Source organism: Peromyscus eremicus, chromosome 1, assembly GCF_949786415.1.
Source record: "Peromyscus eremicus chromosome 1, PerEre_H2_v1, whole genome shotgun sequence".
Classification (NCBI taxonomy): domain Eukaryota; kingdom Metazoa; phylum Chordata; class Mammalia; order Rodentia; family Cricetidae; genus Peromyscus; species Peromyscus eremicus.
The window spans coordinates 147,156,669-147,171,632 of record NC_081416.1 but is presented as its reverse complement, the minus strand read 5'-3'; the positions used below and the strand labels follow the sequence as shown (position 1 = coordinate 147,171,632).

Here is a 14,964-nt window from a genome sequence, read left to right as displayed (position 1 = left end):
GTAGTGGTGGGGTTTTTTTTTTGTTTTTTGTTTTTTGTTTTTTGCAAAATGTTCTTGTTTCTGCATTTGAGATTTTCACACAAGCAGTTAGTTTGTTGGATGAGGTTTTTTCTCCTTTTTGTTCTATTTGCCTTTTTCCTTCAGAAGAGATGTCTATAGCTTTAAGACAGGAGCTAATTCGTAGCAGAGTTAAGATGTGGATGTCCTCTGTTAGTATTTAGTGCTATAATATCCTCCCCAGGTATTCTGTTTGTCAGCTACAATATGGTAACTGCAGTATCATGGTCAAGAAGTTTGGAACAAACTTCCCGTGGAGTGTGGGCTTGTCCTGGTTCTCGAGGCTTGATAGCACAAATGAAAAGCCTTGTCCTAGTACTGGCATGACTAGGGTAAGTTCCAACATGGACTGCGGTGTCTTGATCTCCTGCCACTTGTGGTGACTGGACAGTGGTTAGGGACAGTCTCTGGTGGGGAACTGATTAGGATCACTGGAGTCTCACAGTGATGGAGAGGGGGCAGTGAGCAGGTGGCAGTCTCTGGCAAACAGCCATGGAGTCTGCTTGTCTGGAATACAAATCAGTGGATTTTGACAAAGGCAGAACAACATTCACTTGTCTTCTACAGAAGAGTGTTGATGCTCTAAACAGCTTGTATTCTCTTATTTCCTGCCATTGCTCCTGGTAATCACTACCTTATGTCATTGTTGAGTTATGTCTTCCAATACGTTGTTTTATTGCTTTGATCCAGCATGTGGCTCTATTAGACTAACTTCATTTGGTTTCATTTAGGCTTCTGTGTCTTCTCATAGTGGGCCATTTATTATTAATGATTAATGATTCACTTTATATGGATTTTCCACTCTTTCCTCATTCACTTACCTGTAAAGAACATTCTGTACACTTCTAGATGTGGCAAAGAGAATCAGTATTGCAAGCTTTTGTTTATATTACTTCTGAGGTGCTACTGATTGATCCTGGAGCTTTCCACATGCTGGGTAAGTGCTCTGTCATGAGCTTCAGCTCAGATGCTTCTGTAAAGTTGTATGTTGGGTGGATTTTTTATTAATTTGATAAATTCTAAATTATTTGTCTCTGGTATTTTATTATAAGCCTCTTTTTTGTATTTTTAGGAAATTTCACCTGGCTTTATATGTTTCTGAGTACTTTTTTATTTCACTCACTGCATATGAACATGCCTGCTGCTTTTGGTCAGCAGATGTTAGTGCCATCACTGTATTTTATATTCTAGTGGATCAGTATTTTTATATTCTATATTATATTCTAATATATATCCTATAGTCTGGCATCTCTTTGTGTTCCTTTATAATTTTCACTTTTAATAGATATCATGAATACTTTCCTATACATAATTTACATCTGTATATCTTCTTTTTTAAAAGATTAATTAAAAATTGTGGAGGGTTGTGTAAGTGAGTGAAGGCACCTGCAGAGAAGAGGACATTAGATTACCCTCAAGCTGGAGTTACAGTTTGTTGTGAATTTCTTTACATATTTGGAAATGATCTATGTCCTGTGCAAGAGCAGTATACACTTTCAACACTGAGCCATCTCTCCAACTGGACATCTGAGACCATACCCCCAATATACTTACGACCATCCTCTAAGCTTTACTTGTTACAACTCAAACAAAATTTTCCAAAGCCACCACCCTGAGGAGCAAGAATCAGTCACATGAACCCTGGGGTAGGAGAGAGTTCATCCACATCCAAATCATTCTACCTACAACCCCTTAAAGATGATACCTTTGTCAATTTTTAAAAGAAATCACGTTTTAAAGAATTATAAGTAGCATAAAATAATTGTAGTTTTAAGAATAAAGAGGAAAATCATAGAAAATGAGATAGAATATGTGATGTCAGAATTTACAATATAAGAACATAAAGAGCAAATTTCATGAAATAGAGTGAGGAACAAGAATATGTGTCATGTGTGGAATTCTGTCTTTCCTCGGGATAGTCTTAAGATCCATTTCATATGGATAAGTTAACAAAGAAAGTTTGTATTTAGAGATATTAATGATAAAAATAATTAGTGAGGTTAGGATGTGGTGGTTTCTGGAGATGTAATTCAGAGAGTCTATATCTTTTATTTTGAATGTTTAAATGAAAAGTATGTATTGCAGACTTCAATCTCATCAGCTTAACAAAAATTAAATGGAAAATATTTGTCAACACAGGCATAAGAAAACAAAGCAACCCCAAAATATACATGTGGTACTATAAACAGCTGGTGTTACTGTGATAATTGTAGTAATTACTTTTCTAGCTATTCAGCTTGATGATACTTAGGAGAGTTGAAAATATTCGTATATAGCTTTATAAACTCTCATATATACACAGTCAAGGCTAAGAATGGGAAGATTGTCATCAATGGGAAGGCTGCCACCTTCTTCTAGGAGCAAGATCCTGCCAACATCAAATGCGGTGGTGCTGGTGCTGAGTATGTTGTGGAGTCTACTGGTGTCTTCACCAGTAGAGAGGGTTGGAGCCCACTTGAAAGATGGTGCCCAAAGGGTCATCATCTCTGCCCCTTCTGGTGATGCCCTCATGATTGTGATTGGTGTGGACCATGAGAAGTATGAAAATTCAGTCAAGATTGTCAGCAACTCTTCCAGTACCACCAACTGATTAGCCCCTCTGGCCAAGATCATCCATGACAACTTTGGCATCGCGGAAGAACTCATGACAACAGTCAGTGCCATGACTGCCATCCAGAAAACTGGATGGCACTTCTGGGAAGCTGTGTTGTGATGGCTAGTGCTGCCAAAGCTGTGTCAAGGTCATCCCAGAGCTGAACGAGATGGCATGGCCTTCTGTGTTCCTATCTACAAGATATTTGACATGCATCTGACATGTCACCTGGAGAAAGCTGCCAAGTATGATATGATGACATCAAGGAGATGGTGAAGCAGGCAACCAGGGACCCACTAAAGGATATCCCAGGCCACAATGAGGAACAGGTTGTCACCTGCAACTTTAACAGTGATACTGACTCTTCCATCTTTGATACTGGGGCTGGTAGTACTCTCAAAGTCAACTTTGTAAAGGTGATTTCTTGGTATGCTAATGAATACAGCTACAGCAGCAGGGCAGTGGACCTCATGGCCTACATGGCCTCTAAGGTATAAGAAGTGCTGGACTATCCACACCAGAAAGAACACAAGAGCAAGAGAGGTCCTGAGCTGTGAAGGAGTCCCTGTCCCAACTCAGCCCCCAACACTGTGCTTGTCCCTCATAGTTTCCATCCCAAAACTGCCGAAGAAAGAAAGGGTCTTAGGGATCTCTTCTCTCTTTAATACCATCAATAAGTTCACTACACTCACACACAAAAAATAGTGTTTGTTACTATAATGTAAATAATTATGGAAAGTTGAATATGCCTAATTATACAGGAAAAAGAAAGTAGATACATAAGTATGAGGATATTCATTCAATAAAAAACATAAAGCCATTAAAACAATGGATTATACCTACATACATCATTAAGAATAAAAATATAAATATACCATTGAGCATGAAAGAATATTACAGAAAATCACAGATAATACAAGCTTGTCACTTCCCTCTTAATATTTTTTATTTAAAACAATTCTTAAATTTAAATACAGTTGATCATATTCTTTCCCTCCTCCTAAGTCCTTGCAGATCATCTCCTGCTCCCTATCAATCCTTAAGTTCTTTCTCAAAAAACAACCAAAACACAAAACCCTCTGAAATCAAGAAAACAGAAGTTTAACTTCATTGTGGCCATGAAGGGTGTTGAGTAGATTTCATAATGCTTGGTATTCCTACCTATGATGGGAGTGCGATCAGAGAAAAGCACTTACTTAGAGGGATGATGACTTCCTTCCTCTGCTAAGCAATAATCTCAGATGAACATCCCATTGTCATGCTGTACACCTAAGTGCTTCCTGCTGCTCAAGAAAGCTGTCTTTGGTCTATATTTCAATGTCCTGCCAACAAACATCAGTTATTGTTAATTGAATATACTCAAGGCTGTCCACTAAGACATTTAGGAATATTGAGCATTTCTCCATCACTTAGCCTGTGCTTGTTCTTATGTCTTCTGTTGCATTTGCATTTTTATTTTCTATATCACCCAAATCATCTAACATTATAAATCTTCATACATGCATTCATTCCTAAAAAAAGAGAATACTAAGGCCTAATAGAAACTAACCATGAGGTTGTAAAATTGTTCTTATTTCTGATACTCTTTGAGATGTTTCTATATTTTTTCAAATACGTAATTTTATTGTATTAAAAAAGAGAAACTGTGAGTGGTTCTTTTTCTTTCTCTTGATTTATTACTTTTACTAAGATTTCATGCACAATGATGAATAAAAGAGTTATGAGGGAATGTGCTTGTCTTATTCAAAATTTTAAGAGTTCATGTCATTCAGAAAGCTGCTGGCTGTATATATCAACTTTACCATCATAGAGTATTATGTTCCCATTCCAAGTTTCTTCAGAGTTTTCATTCTGAGGAGACATTCAATTTGCCAATGTCATTTTTGTATCTTTTGAAATTATCAAATGGGTTTCTTTCTTCATTTTATCTACATGTTGTGTTATATTTATTTATGATTTATGTTTTTGTATGTTGAAGGATCATTGCATTCTTAAAAAACAACTTATTGTATATAATTTTATCTGTTTTTAAGTCCTTATCATTGCTACTATTACTTTATTTTCAGTTTCATATGTGTAAACAATTCATTGTGATCACATTCACTCTCTATTACTCTCAGTCATCCCCCTGCTTGTGTCGATCTCTTTCTTCAACCAGTCTCTCTCCTTATTTAGTGTCTTATTTTTATAATTCATTGATCATACAATCTTTATGCCTTTACATGTTTTCTGTTGTTTCTTTTCTTGTTCATTTCTAATTGTATTTGCTGTTATAAGACAGGAAGCATTTCAATTTGTTAGACTTTATGAAGACTGTCTTCTGAGCTAAAATATTTTAGAGGAAGCTTTGTGTATTGTTGAGAAGGATATGTCCTCCAGAGTTGTTGGATGAAGTACTAGGCACTTATATTTTAAGTCTCTTTTAGCTAAAATGGTTTATCTCTGATGCTTCCTTGTCAATTTATGTTCTGAATGATGCATTAGTAAGTGTTGGAATCAGGGGTAATGGCACTTGCCTATAATCCCAACAGTCTAGAAGCAAAGATACATAGATCTCCATGAGTTTAAAGCCAGCATAGCCTACATAGTGAGTGTGAAGCCATCAGGGTTACACAGTGATACCTTGTTTCAATAAAACAAAACAAAACAAAGAAGCAAAAAGAAGTTGTATGTTAAGCCACCATTGTAGTTGAGTTTAGTGGCATGTACACACACATACACACATACACACATACACACACACACACACACACACACACACACACACACACAAACATATATCCAGATATTACTTCTTGATAAGTTACCATTTAGTAGTATGCATCATTATTACTTATATTTTTAAGTTTATTGTGCCAAATAGGAGTACAGACAGCCCCATTCTTTCATATTCCATTCATTTAGAATAATATTTTTCTCCTTTTATTTTCATTTTATACATGTTTGTGTCAGTAGAAATGTGTTGCTTTCAGACAGTGAACAACTGGAGGATGCTTTGTCATCCAATCAAGCAGAGTTAAAATAATTTACTTTTAAGATTACTTTAGAGATATGTACTAATCCCATAATTTGGAGGGTTTCCTAGTAGATTTGAATACCAACTCTGAGCCACCCCAATTAAATGTTTTCTTTATAAGAATTTGCCAAGATCATGGTGTCTTTTCACAGCAATAGAAACCCTATGTTTTTACCATGGACTTTGGTACTGCTGTGATAGATATGACCATGTTTTTGTTTGAAGGATTTGGACTTTGTGTTAGAAAAAGAGTGGAATGCATTAAGCACTGCTTAATGGGCCATACTAGTAGGAGCATGCAACACAGTGGTGCTAAGAGTTACTTAAACTATTGGGAACTCAATCAAGATGTTTCAGAGGAGAAGCATTTTAGTATGTCGCCTAGAGATCATTCTTGTGATATTCTGTAAAGAAAGCAGCTGTCTTTTGGCATTTCATTGTCCAAAGAGACTGTCTGAGGCTAAAGTAGAGAGGTTTGGATTAATTTCATTGTCAGAGGAAATCTCAAAACAGCCTAGTATAGACTCTGTATTGTGGTTATTAGTGGTAACTCTGCTAAAAATTTATAATGAAAAAGAGTATGCCTAGCAGGATAAATTACAAAATGTAAAATGTAAGGAGAAAAGGAAAACCAAAAATGGAATGGAACTAAGTCCTGTGTTCAAGAACATAAACAGATGAAGAAATGGAATAAAGAGAGTGGAGAACTTAAAGCAAGATACAACCCAGCTACATTTCCAACTTGTGAATTAAAGAAAAGTTTAGAGCCAGGTATGTTAGCACATGCCTTTAATGACATCACTGGAAAGCAGAGTCTGGAAGATCTCTGAATTTGAGGCCATCATGATCTGGAGAGCAAGTTTCAGGACAGCCCAGCTCAGGCAGAGAAGGACAAAAAGCTGGTAAAGATGCAATTGAACAAGGGGAGCATGTTCCAGTCCCAGCTCGCAGTAGAACTTGGCATATTTGGCCATGTGGTATTGGCTTTAGAGTTAAGGATAGAAGAAACAGGCTATGGAGTTTGCCTTCATTCCTAAGGAAAGCCAATGAGGCTAGGCATGTGCCAGGGGTGTTCCTGAATGGAGGCCTAATAGGGAGGCCATCTTGTGAAGCTGTGAAGTTGAATCCTGAATAGCCACGAGAATTCCAAGATTTTAGAGATGCCAGAGCTGTGGAATACCTGCCAAGGAGAACTGTAAACAGAGAGTGGAACAAGCCCAAGAATAGAAGTGTGTTGTAGTTAATAAAGATGAATGGAGCTGGAGATCTGAAGAGTGTTTTGGTATCAGACATGGAGGTACAGAGTTTGAAGTTTGCCTTGCTGGTGTTCAGTCTTGCTTTCATCCAGTATTTCCTCACTATGATGTCTTCTAGGCATTTTGAAATGACAATGTACTTTCTGTCCCACTGTATGTAGGAATTACATGATCTGCATTTTAATTTTGATTTTTAAAGGTGATTACAATTAAGATATTACATGAAACTCAGAAGAGACTTTGAAGTTTGGACTTTAAAACATTGTTGACACTGTGATAGACTATGGGGACTTTTGAAGTTGGACTAAATGAATTTTGCATTATGATATTGTTACAAGCTTATGGGACCCAGGAGTGGAAAGTGGTAGTGTGACAGTAACTGGCCCCCATAATCTCAGGAAATGGCACTATTAAGAGGTGTGGCTTTGTTTGCATGGGTGTGGCCCTGTTGGAGGAAGTGTGTCATGGTGGGGCAGACTTTGAGGTTTCCTATGCTCAAGATACTATCCAGGTTCTCAACCATTTCCTGTTGACTGCAAGATGTATGAGTCACAGCTCCAGCACCATGTCTGCCTACATGCTGCCGTTCTCTTCTCCATGATGCTAATGGACTGAACCTCCAAAACTATAAGTGAGCCACACCAATTAAATGTATTCTTTATAGGAGTTGTTGTGGTCATGGTGTCTTTTCACAGCAATAGAAACCCTAACAAAGACACTGACTTTGACCCCAAAGTGTCATGCACATTCATAATGTAAAATTCATATAGCCCATCTTTAATAGTTCCCCAAGTCTTAATGGTTCCAACTTTGTTCAAAAGTCCAAGTTCAAAGTCTCCTCTGAGATCAATGTCGGTGAATCTCCATGAATAATAAAATACAACAGACTTTCTACTGAGCTACTGTGGAAGAGAAAGCACTACCATTCTTTAAGGGGAGAACAAGAAAGTATCACACCAAAGCAAAACTAAACCACAGGGAAAAAAACATTAAATTCTATAGATCTCTGTCTGGCACCCATGTCACATGCTATCATGATATTAACGTCAATAAGCTCAGACATTGCTGCCTCTAGTGCTTGGCTCTTGTAGCCACATAGCTTCTCTCTATGGCTCATTCCACTAATGCCCTGCATCTTTCCTCTTCAGACATCCAACACTCCTGTCCTCTTCAACATCCTTGGGTCTCCACTTCAGCTTTAAATATTACCTGTTGGGTGATTCCTGCAGGAATTCAATCATGTTGCTCATTGCCAAGAATCCCAGGTCTCCTTTAAAAAAATCTATGACTCCACCTCTTGTCAACCTAACATCCAAACAAATCACTTCTAATACAAACCTTTCCATCTCTCAAATCTATAGGCTCATGATGATCTGGCAACACAAGAAGCATTCAGTGCTTCATTCTCAAACCAGGAGTTAGGAGGCACAACACAACTCACAGTCTAACATTTACTAATTATGAGCTCCAAAAATGATAAGATCAAAGAACAAACAAAACCCAGCAGGATAAACATTGTGTCCTTCAGTTCAAAATGCAGCTTCTGAAGTTCGTAATCACCCAGGCCCCAAAAGACTTGGGGAGCCTCATTCCTCCAAACCTGCTTCTGGGAACACATATAGCTTTCTCAATCAGATCCATTGTGTGCCCAAAACCCTTTTTGACTGATATCCAATGGTCCTGGCAACTCCGCTATCCTGGAATTTCCATGACAACTTAAACGTTACCTTCACTATGTCAAGCAGTGACCTCCCTGGTAGTCCTGTCAGGGGCCAACCCTACCATCCAGTGTCTGACCTCAGCTGCCTTTTATGTCCCCCTGTATATTTTGTCTTTCATAATTTCAAAACAAGAATAGTGAAATTCTGGTGCCAGTTTGAGATGAAGCCTCAACTTCTAGGCCCACAGCCGTTAACAGCATCTGTATGCAGACACCAAAGAAACACTGTCCTGTTTTCCCAGTGATGAACCCCAGGTTTCTGCTTAGTGATCCTAATCTCTCTGACAGGTACAGCTTCTATACTGGCTACATGCTCCTTTCCAATGATTTAAGCTTATTTAATACATTTTTCTTCATCACACAAATTAGTCCATTAGCTTTAAATTCAACTTCATTAAAGCTCAAAGGACAAGGAAGGAATGATGCAGAATCTTGAAGGAAATACTGCAGGAAGGGTCCCTAGCCCAGTACTAGACAGGGTCTTTGCTCCCCTCAGAAACCCCATCAGCTGGGGTCCACTGTTTGCAGCTTCCTCAGAATTCTTTTATTCCTAGATGTTCAAGATTCTTTTCTGTTCATGTGACAAACATTCTGACCAAAGGCAACTTAGGGAAAGAAAGGATTTACTTAGTTTATGCTTCTAGGTAAGAGTCCATCTTCAAAAGGATTCAGGACAGAAATTTAAGCAAGATTTAGAAGACAGATATCATGTTCTAAGGGAACAAACAAAAGAAAAGACTGAGGTCTCTAGGAAAAAACTGAAATCTTAAAATCCAGTCATATAACCTCCTGGATAAGGGGAACTGAAGCTTGGAAGGGGACTGATGTCAATTGCACCTCCATACTCCAGTCTGGGGTGTGAGGGGATACTTTTCTGAGAGATGATCATCCATCAAGCTGTTGTGATGGAGTGCGGCAGTTTCAATGTGAAGTGTCCCACAGGTTCTGCATTTGAACACTTGGTCCCAGCTGGAGTGGCAGATGAGAAGGGTGTAGCACCTTCAGAAGGTGGAGCCTCACTGGCAGACGTGGGTCACTGCAAAAGAAGGTGCCTCTCCTCTTGTTCACACTCTGCTTCTAAACTACCAATTCAATGTGATAAGCCAGCCTCAAACTCCTGCTGCCATGCCTCTCCACCATGGTGGGATAGACCTTCAAACTCTAAGCCAGAATAAACCAACTTGATTTCTCCCTGCTCTCTGACTCAAGTATGTGGTGTCTTCATCAACAGGGTCTTAGCATCAAGTTCTAGAGAGCTATCAAGGGCATTGACAATAACCTGCAGTGTTTGAGGTTTGGGAGCCTATAGAACCCCACTGACCAACAACCTAAAAGAGAGTAACCTATAACTAGCACTGGGCATCATTTTTCACAGCTTATATTGTCTCCTCCATTGTAGAGTAACTCTATTTACAAATATGTATATATACATATATGGATGTGACTTTGGTAGTGGGTTTCCATGTGCCTTTTTCAAAGGTGTTTGATGTTAGGTACCCTTCTCAGTTCCCCATCTCTTCCCTGCCCTCTCATCCCCTATTACTTTTTTTTTTTTTTTTTTTTTTTGGTTTTCCGAGACAGGGTTTCTCTGTGTAGCTTTGCGCCTTTCCTGGAACTCACTTGGTAGCTCAGACTGGCCTCGAACTCACAGAGATCCGCCTGCCTCTGCATTCTGAGTGCTGGGATTAAAGGCGTGCGCCACCACCACTGCCCGGCAATCTTTTTTTTTTTCCCCTCGAGACAGGGTTTCTCTGTGTAGTTTTGGTGCCTGTCCTGGATCTCACTCTGTAGACCAGGCTGGCCTCGAACTCACAGAGATCTGCCTGGCTCTGCCTCCTGAATGCTGGGATTAAAGGCGTGTGCCACCACCGCCCGGCCCATCCCCTATTTCATTCAACCTTTCTGTCCCATTATTCTTCTTCCCTTTCATAACACCTGCTCTTGAATTCTCCTGCCCTACTGCCTGCACAGCCCCTTACCAGTTTCCTGACTTATATGGACACTCCAATTTAAACACAAATATCTGAAGAATCAAACGTGTTATCTACATACACAATGGAAAATGTGACATTTGACATTCTGTGTTGGGGTTATCTCCTTCAGAAGTATCATTTGAAACTCCATCCATTTACCTAAATTTTTCATAATTCTATATAGATGAATAATATACTATATGTATATGAACAACATTGTCATCATTCATTCATCACTTGATTGATATCTAGGCTTTTTCTATTTACTGCTATTGTGAATAAACCAACAATATACATCAATCAATGAGCAACTCTCTCTGAAGTAGGATACAGAGTCTTGGGGTATGCCTAGGACTGGTATATCTTGATTTCTGTGTTTGTGTTTATGTATATGGCAAAATTTAAAACATGGATGAGCTTTCATATTCACATGAGTTAAAAACCTTATTCTTCAGATGAAAATTAACTACAAAATTTTTAGATGTGTGATGTAGAGGATGGATTAAGCTGTTATAAGACAGCTCAGGTTTTAATTCCATGTGCCACTTGCACTTCGTTATTATTTAGCATTAATACATCATTGTGCTAGTTTATAGTGCATGTTTTCACATTCTAGCTGAGTTTCTTACCAGTGGAGAATTCAGCTGTACATAATCTCAATGTTTATACGGAATTTTTCTTTTAGCATCTTGTTGAGTGTGGAAAAGAATGATTCCCACTAAGTTTAGAAATTCTGAAGTGGGCCATGGAAGTAGAAATGCAAGTGAGACCCAATAACTCTTTCTAAATTTTATCTTTTTCAAAGAACTAGTAGAAGAAAATATGACAAATTTTTAAATTTTGCTTAATTGTGGTGGAGTATATGAATATTTATATTTTCTTTTTGGTAATAGTTGTAGTAAACCACCTCCTCGACTACTCAAGTAACTTTACTTATAATGATGGTGACATACATGTAGGTATTCAATCACACACACTACCTTTTCAGTTGTTCTGTAACATTTTAATCTAAATTAATTATAGAGTAAAACAAAATTGGAAAGAAATAGATAGTGTATTGGTATTCCCTCTACCTACCCTGTAGTCATGTGAAAAACCCCCCACACTGATATAATACATTAACAGAAAGGGTACTTGATGTTGGTGAAACAAAATTACACTATACTTAAGACCCCAAGAGACTGCATCATTTTGAACATCTCATGTGCTGCAGGGTTCTGGGCATGGCCAAGGCTAGATGTTGGAAGATACAGGAAGCAATGAGACCGAAATAAGGCCAGCAATGCTCTTTTTATGACAACTCTCAAAGAACACTATAGATCACATGTGAAACCTGGATCAAGTTCCCTAAGGACCAGCCTTTAGGATTCACCCCTTAAAAGCCCCACACATCCTCCCAAAGCCATCACCCTTGCTGAACAAGTGTACAGAACTTGGTGGACACAGTTAGGCCACATCTAAAACACACCATTTTCCCAACAGTCTACAATGTATTTGTCCCTCATGTCTTCCAAATGAAATACATTTTTAATAACTGGAAAAGAACTCAAGGTGCCTATGATTTGAAGGATTTAATGTTAAATCATATAAAAAATACTTAAAATTAAGAGCATTTATACTCTAAGCACACAAAGATTAACAAATTTTATGAAATAGGTTATACAAACTGGTACACACACTGATATCTGCATTTAATGAGGTTGGTGGGCCAATACACTTCTTTATATTGATGAAGTAAAACAAAAATAACAGCTCTGTTCAGAGGTGCTAGTATTAATACCAAAGATGGGAGGTAAAATACCCCTGACCCAAATCATCATGGCCAAATTAATTAAAGCAAGCAATACATTGAAGCAAGCATTTTGATTCATGTACATGGGTTGCTGCTCCCTAAGATGGGGCTCAAGAATTCAGCATTGGATGTGAGGAAGACAAGGCTTTTATAGATCTCAGGTGTAGGGGGTTTCCAATTGGAGGAAATAGGCAGGGTTGCAGAATCAGAATATAACATGGTCAAAACAAGATAATCACAATAGGTAGTCATAACAAAGTAGTCATAGGTGGTCGTTTGGCCTTTTGAAGCAAAGGTAGTTTTGCATGGTGGTTATAAACAACTTTTTGAGACAAAGACATGATTACCATTCCTTGAACAGTCAGTACCGAACAATTTCTACTTAAGGTCACAGATGAGACATAACCCAGTCTTTGAAAAGCAGAGGTTTAATCATTAACAGGACTGAACCTAATTTGTATTTACTCTCATGGCCTTGAAGACTAACACAGAGGCAGGCTGATTCTTCATTAGGAATAAAAGTGTGAGCCGGGCGGTGGTGGCGCACGCCTTTAATCCCAGCACTCAGAAGGCAGAGGCAGCTGGATCTCTGTGAGTTTGAGGCCAGCCTGGGCTACTAAGTGAGTTCCAGGAAAGGCGCAAAGCTACACAGAGAAACCCTGTCACAAAAAAAACCAAAAAAAAAAAAAAGGAGTAAAAGTGTGAAGATGGGTGAGAGCTGGAACTTATGATACAAGGAGAAGACTCAGAAGGACTGTTAGCTTGAATGTCACTTAGAAGAAAACCACACTGAGTTCAACACTGCTGTGGAAGAAGTACCATACACAATCACCATGCAGAACCCTGCAAAGCTGCATGGTCTGCTTATGCTTCAGTTATACACTCACAAACCCAAAGCTGGCAGTCTTTAATGTCGCTAACTGTGGTGGGGATTGTCACTTAATGGAGAGAACAAAAGATCAGTTAGGATGGGATGGTAGAGGCTGATATGTGAGGCATGATATGATTATGATTCTGTTATGCACTCACACAACTCAAGATGATACTTGATGCTGCAACCTATGATAGGAGGAGGTCCATAAATGAGGGAAGAGTAATTATTTGGACACAGGTAGACCTAAAAGGATGGGATGGGAGAGGCTGACAAGAGAGAGGAAATGGGGCAGATGCCAAAAAACATCTTAGTGGGCATCTGGACTCAAAGGTTTCCAGTGTGTGACTTGTTCCCCATATACATACTGGAAGTCACATGGTATGCTCAACATTTTTATAAGCCTCACCTGGGTCAGAAACATTTATTCAGCTCCCAAATGCAAATTCCAATTCCAGAACAAGGAAGTAGAGTCTAGAACCAATCTGTGAGAGGGCCTTCTTTAGCCTTGGCCAGCTCTCCACCTCCAGACCCAAAAACGGAAGAAAGGTAAGGATATATTCCAAGAATATCAGAGAGGTACTATCTTGGAGTTTTCTCTATATCTGTATCACTGTGTGGCCACCATAAAATGAAGCATGTAGGGTCCAGGGCTTCTTCCTGGGAAGGAAATGAGACAGAAGCTTCCTTTTGAAGTAGAGAGATGGACTGGCTTAAACAGACTTTTCTTACTTTCTCCAAAATCATTCATATTCATGTCTGTTATTTCTTTAAGGAGAAATGTAATGTGAATATTTTGTTTACCGGGGCAAAACCCTGTACAACAGGCTCATTATTTGTTGCTTCTCAAAGCTGATCTGTAAAGTTTGTATGTTGCATTCAAGAAGAAACAGATGGCTAGAATTTGAATAGCCAAAGAATACCACAGGAAATATTTATTTATAAAGACCATAGGTCTTAGGAACAGAGGAGATAAATGGAGAATAATGATAAAGCAAGAGGGTGAAGGAAGATGTCCACTCCTTGGCTCCAATAATCAGCAGAAAGAATGGTACTGGAGAATGAGAGAGGAGATGAGGGAGGGGGGAGTAGAGGTCATAGTTATAGGTCAGTGGTTAGAGGGGATAACTAAATGGACACAACAGCACTGCTCTTATCAACACACAGCTGACCAGGAGATAGGTAGAAGATACAGTTCTCAAGAATCTTGCATTTTGCTCTCGTATGCCATTGAAATGTCACCAACTGCCTCAAATAAAAAGAAACTTAGAGAAAAAGACAGATCTTAGGGGTGAGATAAGGCACTTCTGTGACACATCAGAGAGCAGAGAGAAAGATGGAAGGAAAAACTTCCTCACTTGTAAATCTTCCACCATGAGGTTTCTAGATTTAACTGTCATCAGATCATTTCTCTCATGACCTCCAAAGAGTTGTTTTTGTCTTGCTGGCATTTTATTCTTCTAGTGCTGCTTTTGTAGGGGGAATCACCCGTTTTGATCAAAAATAACAAGATTAGGCTGAAAGTTATGGAGGGAAATATATTTCTTATTTGCTATAGCATGAGAGTGGCTACTCAAATACAGAATTGTAGAAAAATACCTTACCAAGAAAGTTGTTATGCACAGGTTTGCAGCTGCACCTGGCCAGACAACGAAGTACAACATTGCTATTCTTCAGACCTAAAGA

The 14,964-nt window shown here is 38.7% G+C and overlaps 1 pseudogene; it reads left to right on the top strand.

Annotated features, from left to right (window-relative positions):
- The first annotated feature begins 281 nt into the window (after positions 1–281).
- On the top strand, positions 282–3,147 carry LOC131919613 (glyceraldehyde-3-phosphate dehydrogenase-like; annotated as a pseudogene).
- The last annotated feature ends 11,817 nt before the right edge of the window (positions 3,148–14,964 follow it).